Source organism: Ictalurus punctatus, chromosome 28 (genome assembly GCF_001660625.3).
Source record: "Ictalurus punctatus breed USDA103 chromosome 28, Coco_2.0, whole genome shotgun sequence".
NCBI classification, from domain to species: domain Eukaryota; kingdom Metazoa; phylum Chordata; class Actinopteri; order Siluriformes; family Ictaluridae; genus Ictalurus; species Ictalurus punctatus.
The window spans coordinates 17,990,958-18,003,457 of NC_030443.2; the positions used below are offsets into that span (position 1 = coordinate 17,990,958).

The 12,500-nt window shown below is 40.5% G+C and overlaps 1 protein-coding gene across 2 annotated transcripts in view; it reads right to left on the reverse strand.

Moving 5' to 3' along the window:
• LOC108260352 (astrotactin-2) overlaps nt 1-12,500 on the reverse strand; it is a 345,742-nt gene that overhangs the window by 190,316 nt on the left and 142,926 nt on the right. The gene's annotated exons all lie outside the window — the stretch shown is intronic.

Sequence of the window (12,500 nt, forward strand, 5' to 3'; positions counted from 1 at the left end):
ACATTATTCCAAATGTCTTACTTAGTTTAAAGAATTTCTGCTCAGATATTAAAGCGCACCTATTATGGTTTTGAAACGTGCATAGTTTTGTTTTAAAGGCCTCATACGATAGATTTACACGCATCCGAGGACAAAAAACACTTTAACGTGCTCGTCATTTAAACTGCAGCGTTACCGTTTCCCCCGCAGTGAGACAAACGACTCGTTAAATGATCCGTTCTAAATGATTCGTTCTGAACTCCTTTCAGAGAGCATACTCTGCTCCGATTGGTCAGACGTCCCAGTCTGTTGTGACTGGTCTAGCGCTGTCAGCGTGTTTCGAAAAGGAAACGCCCACTACCGTAACGAGTTTCAGCTCCGTCTGCCAGCGAGCAGGTGATGAAGACCAGAGGCGGGGCTTTTTGTTATGAACCTACGTAGGGTAGTACAGGAAGTAAAGTCTGGAATCACTAACGACTCGATTCAGCTGTTCAGAATCGGTTCCTTCTTTTGGGAGTCGATGACTCCGTTTGTCGTGCGCTTTGATTCTTGAAACTTTGCAGACTTTTTACATTCACAAACAGCTCTGTATATAACACACTGCATGGAAGGGAATATTTGAAAAAAAACATAATAGGTGCACTTTAAAGATTCCGTGTAGGTAATTAATACATTGAGAATATATATATATATATATATATATATATATATATATATATATATATATATATATATATATATATATATATATATATATATGTAAATTGCTTAAATTAGACATATTAGACATTCTATTAGACATACTGCAGGGTCTACGAGACTGTTACGATGCTGTTATACCCTGTGTGGTGAACACATGGAGTCAGGATATAATTCACACACTTAGGATTTGGTTTAGGTGTAAGAGTTATACCTGACAAGGTGGATCTCGGTTCAGTCATCCCAACTAACTGCATAACTAACCAACTAACTAACCAACTAACAAACCAACCAACCAACCAACTAACTAACCAACCAACTGCTTAATAAACCAACTAACCAACTAACCACATAATAAACTGACTAATTAACTAACTAACCAGCCAACTAACTAACCAACTAACCAACTACTTTATAAACCAACTAACCAACTAACCACTTAATAAACTGACTAACTAACTAACGAACCAACTAACTAACCATCCAACAAACCAACTAACTAACTAACTACTTAGTAAACTAACTAACTACTTAATAGAACCAACTAACTAACTAACTGACCAACTATTTAATAAACTAACTAATTAACCAGCTAACTAACTACTCATTAAACTAACTACCTGACTAACTTACTAACTAACTACTTAATAAACTAACTGACTAAGTAAACAAACATGAATGAATGAATGAATGAATGACAAACAAATAAATAAATAAGAATTAACAAACTAACTAGCTAAACAAACCAACAAATGAATAAAGAAAACAAACAAGCATATATTAATTGAACCTTTTCAATGTTAAGGATTAGAATCTGGAGTTAGTAAACTGACTTAAAAGTTTTCGGTCGTATGAGACATATTGCTTCATTTCCATATTTCTTTATTTTTTTCTGTTAAATAATTCATTAATTAATTCCTGAATCTATTTATGCAGTATTTGGGTGGGCGTATGTTAAAGTGTGTGTATATATATATATATATATATATATCCCTGAGATTTGACATTTTTAGGCAACTGGGGCTGCATGTCAAATGAATCGGAATGTAAAAACAAACAAACAAACAAATACAAATAAATGTGATAAGTTCTACATTTCATTTCTTTGTGTTTGTTTTATATCCCAGCCCTGGCAGACGAATTCAGCGTTCTTCGTACTGCACGTACCTGACCGTGACCTCCGTTAAGTAACGTACTGCAATATTACGGAAAAACAAAACACGACAACACCCACACATTTTTAATGAATTATTAAAAACATAGCTTCCTAAAAGAATTCCTTCGCCAAGGTTCTCACCATATGATAATCATAAAGGACGGCTCTGAGAACGAACGGCTTCTCGTTTCTCTGGCTGTAATTTTATAACTGGGTCAATATCAGGTAATAAGAACGAGACGAGAGAACACGGCGGAGCGGGAAGACGGAGACGGGCCATCCTGCTGAAATTCAGAGCCTCGTGGGAGCTCTCCTGACCCACCTGAACACGTTCTGCACCATTTGCGCCACCGGAGAGCCATAAAACGTATAAATAACCCTCCCTTTTTCCATTGTCTCGCCGGGTCGGAATGAAAATAAATAAATAAATAAATAAAAAGATAACAAAAAAAAAGGAAAGAACTTTGAGGCCGACTATTTATCTGCCGCCTCCATTAGCAGGCGGCGGTGCTGCTCCCTGAGGTTGGCGATGCATCACGAGTTCAATTAAAGTGAGAGATGTAGAGGGGCCGAGCTCTCCCAGGAGCCATAAAGGGTCTGGACGCTGATATGTTCTTCTCTCACTCTGCCACGATGTCCTCTCCGGCCCACTCTTATCTTCATTTCACTTGGCATCATCTCTCACCATTATGGCACATAAGAGCTCAGGTGAATGAGACTTACAGCACCAACGTGCACTTCCTGAATGAACTGATAGCTCGAAGCTGTTCCGCCATCCTTAATAGAGCGATATGACTTGCATTTGTTACACATGTTCGGGACGTTCCTCGCAGTGAAGCACGGTGGTGGAAGCATCATGGTGAGAGTTACCGACTTGCTTGCTTCTCTGACTAATCCCCATGTTTACCTGGGCACTGATTTTTGATCGATGGTCAAAAACGATGGCTTAAACGGTGGTCCGTCTAGCTAATGGCTAACGGCTACGGCTAACCCGTACATGCAGGTCAGACGGTGAGCTCAGAAATGCCGAAATGCGATATGTTCCGGATCGTATAATCCGTAGATCATTTTCCGTCTCTGACATTCAGACCTTCAGCAGACGTTATTCTGATTGAGAATCGCAATTTAATGATTTAAAATGAAAGTCAATGATATTAAATAATACTATTACTTCAATACATGGATTATTAGGTTCTATTTTTGAGGTGTGTATCGATTTATTCTTAGAAAAATAATGCTAATAAAGTATATATATATATATATATATATATATATATATATATATATATATATACACACACACTGTATATATAAGGTATGTTTGAGGTATGTACTTATTTATTCAAATCAAAATACTGTTATAAAAAAAAAAGAAAAAAGATAACAATACAGTACAGCATTAATGTAGCCGGGGAGATTATAACCCTTAAACCAGGTTTTTAATCAGACTCTGTATTTCCAAATCAGTGCTACTTTTAAAATGCTAATCTTTTTCTTTCTTCTCCTCAGAGTGCAGATTGTGGGTTAGAGTATAAAACGAACAGAGATTAATTCGGCACATTTCCTGAAAGGTCATCGCGTATGAAAATTGCATTTGTCCCTCGTGCAAACCTCGACTCTTCCTTCATTCAACTCGGTAAACTCAGTCCATTAGCGTCATGGGTTAAAGATTATTCCGGAAGCGCGCGATTCATAATCACGGAACTTCACTCGGACCGGTCGGATCGTAAAGAAACCTGTAATATACCGTATATCAGAGTGTGTATTGTGGAAAGAGAGGAAGAATAGGAGCGATCGCCGGGACATAGCGTATCACACGGTACTGTAACATTTCCAAAGGGACCTTTTATAGAAAATGAATGAGATTAATAACTCGCGAGGCAGACTCCGAGACAATGCTTTAGTGCACAAAAGGTTTAGTGGCTGGCCTTTATAGCGGATTTAAAGCCATCAATACCTGACAAGCCGGCTAGCCGAGGCGCAGGACTGAGCTAGCGTTTCGTCTCAGGAAAGGGCATGCTGTGGTGTTTTTTTTTCTTTCTTTTTTTTTTTTTTTTTTGCACTCCTTAAAAAAGAAAACGTTATGGCGTGCTAAATGATGGACATTATCGTTTCCATGGCATTGAGACAAAATATAGAAGATAATTATAGCAACAAGAGGGTTGGTGTGTTGGGTTTGAGGATTATTCTCAGAAGCAACAAGTTTTTCTTTTCTTTTTTTTTTTTTTAAAAAAAAAGGGAAAATAATGAAGAGATTATTTAAAAAAAATAAAAATAAGAAGAAATTAGTAGTGAGAAAAAAATTAACATTATTATTGATGAATAATAAAAAAGCATAAATAATAAATAATATGCATAAAAATAATAGCAACAACAACAACAACAACAATAATAATAGTAATAATAATAATGATAATAATAATAATAATAGTACTACTACTACAAATAATAATAAAGGTATTGTTATTATTATTATTATTATTATTATTATTATTATTATTATTATTGTATAATTTAGTACATTTTTGGTTGAATTTGTCTTGTAATTTTGAAAATGCTTATTTTTTTGTGTATTAATATAACATCAAAGTACATATCCATGTTTCCATTCAAACGCCACATGTGCTCACTGTCTTGCTGTTATTTTTCTTTCAAAACAAACAAATAAAATATATTAAAAAAATAAATAAAATCTCGGTCTTTACACTTAACTACAACACTTTTAACGACATAAGGAATAAGGCACGAATACGTGCGTATTCGGTGGTGTAGCGTGGACGGAGATCGTTTCAGAAACACGGTGAAAACGCCAGCGTGGATGAGGATCGTTTTTCGTTTTTAAAACCAGAACGCGCTAGTGTAAACAAGAGCCTCAGTGTAGAGACTGTTCATCTTTCGTGGGATTCACCGAGCTGTCCCTGCTGACGCGCCCTCGGGCTCGTGTTCGCCATTACTTCACGGGTACTTTCCTACGTTTCGATTCGATCCGGTTTATAAACGCCGACGTGCGGCGGGAAAAAAAAAAAAAAAAAACGCTGCAATTTTGAAAGCAATTACAAGAAAGCCGTTAAGGGACTTGGCAGTAATGTGAAAACGTTCACCTGCCACCTCGGACGACAAAATGATCTCCTCCGGAGATGACTGCCGATTTGTACTTCATCCCGTCTCTGCCGCGCTGACCGGAGCTAACTGCATGACCCTCACGCTCAGACACTCGTCTTCATCTGGATGAGGATCAGCGCGAGGAGCGATTGTCCTTATTTTCTCTTTCCTTATCTCCTCATAGCGCCCTTATCTCCTAACAATGTCTTTACAGAACAGAGCACAGCCGGAGAACCGAGGAGATCTATATGCTGAAACTCCAGAGAACTCAACGCAGCACCTCGCATAAGTATTCACCCCCTGTTGCTCTGAAAGCGATCAAATTAGTCCTGGTGCGACCGATTTGAATGAGTGAAATTCCAGTGATCTCATGGTAAACATACCTGGTCCTGGAAGAATTCGTTAGAGAACATGAGTAAAGAAACGGCATCATGAAGACCAAGGGAGTTGAAGACCAAAACAAATCCAGGAAAAAGTTCTGGAAAAGTGTCGGTCAGGGTTTGGTTATATTCTTTAAATCCATTAGCAGAACGTCACATGCTGTAGCTGCGGCTCTGCCAAGCGGCTGCCAAGCGACCGAGAGGTCAAGGGTCATGCTAAGCTACCACCACCATGCTTCACTGTGCAAAAGTTCAAGAGGGTTTAAATTCAGACACTGTAACTAACTCAGGACGATATCACGCTATTTTATTTATTTATCTTTATTATTTGACGTTTTTGACGTTTTTTTAATTCTAGTGGACAGTTAGAACTATGGTGAACCGTAGCTGAAGTTTTATTTATTTATTTATTTTATTTTATTTGATTATTATTATTTTAGTGGATAAACTGTAAGGAAAAAAAAAAAGCCTCCTATCTTTCACTTATTTATTTATTTAAAATCTTTCATAGTTTTTCATGAAAAAAATAAAAGGAATTAATACCAAAGCTATCTGCCTTTTGATTATTATTCCCCCCCCCCCCCCCCCCCCCTGCTGGTCATAATAATGAATGTCCGACGGTCTTGAGCTGTTATCTAGAGCGAGCAATTGTTGTGCTAAACGCCTGTGTTGCCAGATTGTTCCTTTCAGAGCTACTAGCGGTGACAAATCGTATCGCCGACACGTCTTTAATGTTATTACTCACGATGCATGGCGTGTCGTCCATTCTGAAAATGATTGCAGAGGTCTATTAAGACTAAGGACAGTTCGTTTTAGGTCACTCGCGTACCATCGAGCCAAAAAAAAAAAAAAAAAGAAAAGAAAAAAAAAGATCAGGGTCCAGTTGATGCCGAAAAGCATCGCGACGACGAAATAACGTCGACTGGTTGTGCAGTTCTGATTATTTGCTCTGAGCCAAGAATCATAATTGAACAATAAAGCTCGTGATGTAGGCCAAGTGGGGTTAATATTTAAAAAAAAAAAAAAAAAAAACGTGTCCATGTAAATATAATGATTTTAAAATTCAGCCCTCCAGCTTGTTGGGAATAAATTGCTTCTTTTAACTTTGAAGTTGTAGCTCTGATTAGGAAACGCAGTGGGAGAAATTAGACTCAGCAGAGCGTACTTTGTGCGTGTGTGTGTGTGTGTGTGTTTTCTGTGTGTTAGATTTTTCTCCCCCTCACACAGGTTAATAGGATGAGAGGAGGGTGATTTATTTAACAACCTTTTTAAATCAAGAGTTCAAAAATCAAGCATGAGGGGGGAAAAGAGAAAAAAAAAAAAAAAAAAAAGGACGGCTATGTAAATGAGACGAGCGTTAAACAGTAGACGCAGAGACTCAGTCAGCGGTAATCGCCGCCAGGGACGCCATCTTTAATTTTCCTGCCGCTGTGATTCTGCAGGGAGGCAAGACACCAGAGCCAGAGGACTCGAGATCCCCAGAATCCTCAGCTTCCCTCTCTCTCTCACACACACACACACTGTCTCTTGCTCGAAGCTAGAGGATGACAAGCAAGGAAGTGGGAATACTCAGCCATGTGGATCCCTTTTGTGATTTATTCAATTTGCCCAGAGAGAGAGAGAGAGAGAGAGAGAGAGAGAGAGAGAGAGAGAGAGAGAGAGAGAGAGAGCGATCCTGTACCGAGGGAAGGCCTGGCAGTGACAGCACCTCCGAGCAGCATCATAGGGGGATGGAGGCAGAGAGAGAGAAGAATATAAGAAAACTGCTCGGGACAGCAATATCTCACCAGGGAAGCGAAGGACTTTAACAGCGCACACACACACACACACACACACACATATACATTCTTCCCAAAGAGAAAACTTTATGACACTCATATATACACTGTAAAACATAACCATAACAAGGCTATGAATCTGTACTAAAACACACACACACACACACACACACACACACACTGGCTCTCACTATAGCTGAATCCTACACTACATTGAAAATAAGAGAGACACAGATCTAACAACAGATTTTGTTTCACAATTACGCTCCCGAATTCAAAATATTCCGGAACGGATATCTCCTGAAGTTAGTAAGTAACATCTTCTGTCCTGAATGTTAATGCTACAGCTTTACCTCTGAGACTGGAGACTCCTTCCATAAATGTTTTCATTAAATCGGTTTGTTATTAGTGTCTGCTTTGAGGTATGCAGGTATTAGGACGAGCGCATTAATAGAAACCTGCACTGCCGTTCGTGGAAATGAATCAACACCTTCTGACCAATCAGAATCTTTATCAAATATTAACCATTCTCACTTGTTTTAGATTTATATGAACTCGGATGTAGTTTTCTTAAAGCCCTACAACTATATTTGCATCATCATTTTCTCGGTCTAGGTTCCGTAGAGAACCCTAAAACACCGATTTGCCTATTAATGAGTCGATTCTCTTCAAGACGATTCCCTTCAAGACGATTCCCTTCAAGACGATTCCCTTCAAGTCGATTCCCTACAAGACGATTCCCTACAAGACGATTCCCTACAAGACGATTCCCTTCAATCGATTCCCTTCAAGTCGATTCCCTTCAAGACGATTCCCTTCAAGACGGTTCCCTTCAAGTCGATTCCCTTTAAGACGAAACCCTTCAAAACGGTTCCCTTCAAGACGGTTCCCTTCAAGTCGATTCCCTTCAAGACGATTCCCTGCAAGTCGGTTCCCTTCAAGTCGATTCCCTTCAAGTCGGTTCCCTTCAAGTCGGTTCCCTTCAAGTCGGTTCCCTTCAAGTCGATTCCCTTCAAGATGATTCCCTTCAAGTCGATTCCCTTCAAGACGATTCCCTTCAAGACGATTCCCTTCAAGACGATTCCCTTCGCCAAACTATAAGAGCTGTGCGACTGTAGAACCATGAGCTGTTAGATATCTAACCAGGTTCTCCACAGTGTTCTTGTAGCTCTGGAGGAACTGTTCAAATATTCCTAATGCATCCTTATTTACCCTAATCACCTCGCAGAACGTCTCTTCCAGAAAAGCTTTGCCAAGAACCATTAAGGAACTTTTTTTTTGTGCTATTAATCATCGAAATCAGTGTGTCAGCAAACTCTGTGTTTTTTTTTTTTTTTTTTTAAAAACATCTTTTATTTATACCTCTGTGCAACCGAGTCTTTTTAATCACAGCCACGACGGCATAATTACAAATCGATAAATCCTAAACCAGGCTCGAACAGGTTTTAATAGAAGCACAACGTGTTCATTTGCTTAATCATGCAATGCTGATGATTTCATAAGCAGCGATCTTAACCGTAACATGTCTATAAAGCGGTCTTAAAGCGATAGCGTCAGATAAGACGAGAGCCGTAAACTTTCCCAGCGGAGTACCGCTTCGTATTCGTATTCTCTTCACCGCTCTTCACGGGCCTGTGCGATCACTGACCCACTTGTAAACAGCGCGAGCTCGTTGTCAGCTTTGATTTTAATTTGGTCTGCGCCCAAGCCAAGTCTAAAAACTGAAAGTACCTCGTTAGGACGGAAATCTAATTACGCTCTGGCTTTCGCAGACCAGTACAAGGTCCACTGCTCTGATTTGACACTTTTTGTCCTAGTTTTCTGTACCTCACAGCAGAGGCCTTTACCTAGCGAAAGAAAAAAAAAAAAAGAAGAAGAAGAAGAAGAAGGAGACGGCACGTGCTAACAATGAATATGCTAATCACAGTTTCTAAAAATATCCGTCGTTTATGGATGGACTGCAGTTACAGTTAAGCCGACCGCACACGATGCTGAGCGGAGCGAGAGAAAATGTTTGTGATCGCCATGGTTACTACAATGCAGTACTGTTTCAAAACTGTGCAGCTGTGGATCAGGTGGTAGAGCGGGTTGTCCACTGACCGTAGGGCTGGAGGTTCGATTCCTGGCCAACGTGACTCCACATACCGAAGTGTCCTTGGGTGAGACGCTGAACCCCGAGCCGCTCCCGATGGCAAGTTAGCGCCTTGCATGGCAGCTCTGCTAGCATTGGTGTGTGAGTGCGTGTGAATGAGACGCAGTGTAAAGCGCTTTGTAGAACCGCTTTTTTATACTTTCGACCATCGCCCTGTTTTCTCACAGTCTCTTTCTTGAAACGGTCCGTTCCGGTAACGAAATCCGTTTCTCCCGCTATTTCTCTGGAACAAACGTCACGAAAGGTTTTCCGTGTCTTACAATGAGTCTTAAAATGCCGTTCTGCACGTTCTCTGATCGACACGGAAAGATGATCCACCGTGTCTCCCGCCTCTCGTCTTCATCGGCCGCTCGCCGACAGACGGAGCTGAAACTCGTTACGGTAGTGGGCGTTTCCTTTTCGACACACGCCGACAGCGGTAGACCGATCACAGCAGACTGGGACATATGACCAATCAGAGCAGAGTATGCTCTCTGAAAGGAGGAGTTTAGAACGAATCATTTAGAACGTCGACTCGTTCAACGAGTCGTTCGTGACGCTGCGGTTTAAATGACGGGCACGATAAAGTGTTTTTTGTCCTCGTGTGCATGTAAATCTGTCGTATGAGACCTTTAAAACAAAATCAGGCACGTTTCAAATCCATAATAGGCGCACTTTAAAAGTAAAATACTGTAATCCTGATAGTATTCCCATTTTTTATTATTTTTTTTTACAAAATGTACCTGTAATCTGATGAGTTTGTTTTTCTGAGGTAACTGTAATGGATTAGAGTCCCCGGTTTTTGGTATCCTGATTACGCAACGCCGTCACGCGTGTTTCGTTACTCCGCAGGCCTGCCTGTCAGTAATTATGAAGCGACGTTCATTGAAGATCTCATTTGGAATCTGGGAACCGCTGATGGCTCAAACACAAATAATTAAATTCGTGCTCCAGACTTAACCTCGCCTCGCAAATCCTGAATCTTCATTCCTTCCAATTCGCAACCGATTCACTTTGGCTCTCCGCCAATAATCCAATAACCCATCGCTCTTCTTCCAAGCCGGTCTCTTAACGGTGTTCTTGATGACTTAATAGATAATAACACAATCGATGCTCTCCGTATCATCATTCCAATTAAAATAAATAAATAAATACATCAACACAACGCAATGACACGGGCCTCCGGGCTTCCTCTCAGACAATCGAGCTTTTACGAAGTCTGAATTTGGTTCGGCAGGTGAAAATAATTGCACCCATATCTCACTTGGTCTCCCGTTAAATCGGAATTACGAGCTGGGAGAGATAGGGACAGATTGGCTTCCGTGTCCTGTCGCTACCCCGGGTATTTAGCTCCCTCGTTCTTGGTCTCTTTTTAACGGCTGACGATCTGTTCTCCCGCTCGTACGTCTTTAAAAAAGCGTGCTACTCGAGGCGGAGGAAAGTAAATAAAAGCTCTAAGATCTAGTACCGCTCTTAAAACAGCCGTCCCCGAGGCCCAGTACGGCGTCTGCGCTCTTAACACCTGACCTCACCAGTGTCTAATAACGTTCTGGTTCGGTTTGCCTTTATTTATTTTCTGTTGTCTGGATTTTAGAGCCTTCTGCTCCAGTGAGGAGAGAATAGGAGAGCAGGAGATACCAAAGAAACATGGTCTTATGCAGATTTCCATTCAGAAGAAAAGTTTCAATGGATAAAGTCACCGTGAAGGTTAGGGGCGGGGTTAGTGTTCAGTGGTTAGTACCTATCTTCAAGGTTTAGTTCATATTAAATTCACTCTTTACACAGGTCGAATTATTATTATTTTTAAAAAATATAATCCTTTATTAAAATGTCTAAGACAGTGAATATATATATATATATATTTCAGTCCAGTTCTGATTGAAATGGATTCAAAAGAGTCAGTGTGAATCCATCATGAAAGGTGAGAAGAAGAAGAAAAGAAAAAAAAAAAGAAGAATGAGAGAAAAAACAAAGATGTGGAGAACTAGGAAGTGGTGAGAGACAGATGAAGATGGAGTGAGAGTGCAATAGAGCGCAAAATACAAGATGGGAAAGGAGAGAGAAGAGACATTTGAGAAAGAGAGAGAGCAGGAGAGAGACAGAGGACTATTAAGAAAGAACAAAGAGAAGAAATGTAGTTGATGATAATTGTGAGGAGAAATGGAAAGAGTGAACCTGAGTTCAAGAGAGAAGATGAGCCAGTGGAGAGAGAGAGAGAGAGAGAGAGAGAGCGAGAGAGAGAGAGAGAGAGAGCACAACATTGAGACAGGTAGAGAAAGACAAAGAGAAAGAGAGACAGGGAGGAAGAAAAATAAAAAGAGAGAGAGGGAGAGAGAAATAGATAGCGGTGTAGAGGGAGACAGAGAGAGAGAGAGAGAGAGAGAGAGAGAGAGAGAGAGAAATAGATAGCGGTGTAGAGGGAGACACAGAGAGCGAGAGAGAGAGAGAGAGAGAGAGAGAGAGAGAGAGAGAGAGAGAGCACAACATTGAGACAGGTAGAGAAAGACAAAGAGAAAGAGAGACAGGGAGGAAGAAAAATAGAAAGAGAGAGAGGGAGAGAGAAATAGATAGCGGTGTAGAGGGAGACACACAGAGAGAGAGAGAGAGAGAGAGAGAGAGAGAAAGAGAGAGAAATAGATAGCGGTGTAGAGGGAGACACACACAGAGAGAGAGAGAGAGAGAGAGAGAGAGAGAGAGAGAGAGAGAGGTGCAAAAGGAGAGGGAAAGCAGTATGAGAAAAGAGAAAGGCAATTAAAAAAGAATCAGAGAAAGAATCAGAAAGACAGGTAGACAGACAGATAGACAGACAGAGAGAGGAAGAGAAAGACACATTGAGACAGGTAGAGAGAGACAAAGAGAAAGAAACATGGAGAAAGAACAAGAGAGAGAGGTAGTGGGAGACACACAATGGGGAGAGAGAGAGAGAGAGAGAGAGAGAGAGAGAGAGAGAGAGAGAGAGAGAGAGAGAGAGATACACAGGTAGAAGGAGCAAGACAAGCAGGCTGAGAGAGAGAGTAACAGAGAGAGAGAGAGAGAGAGAGAGAGAGAGAGAGAGAGACAGTAAGAGGTAGAAAAGGAGAGGGAAAGCAGTAAGAGAAAAGAGAAAGAAAAAAAAAATGAATGAGTGAATCAGAGAGAGAGAATCAGCAAGACGGGTAGACAGATAAAGAAAGACAGAGCAAGAAAGATGATGAGATAAACCGAAAGACACACTGAGAGATAAAGATAGAGAGAAAAGACAGAGAGTTAGAGAGAAAGAGAGAGAAAGAGTCTGT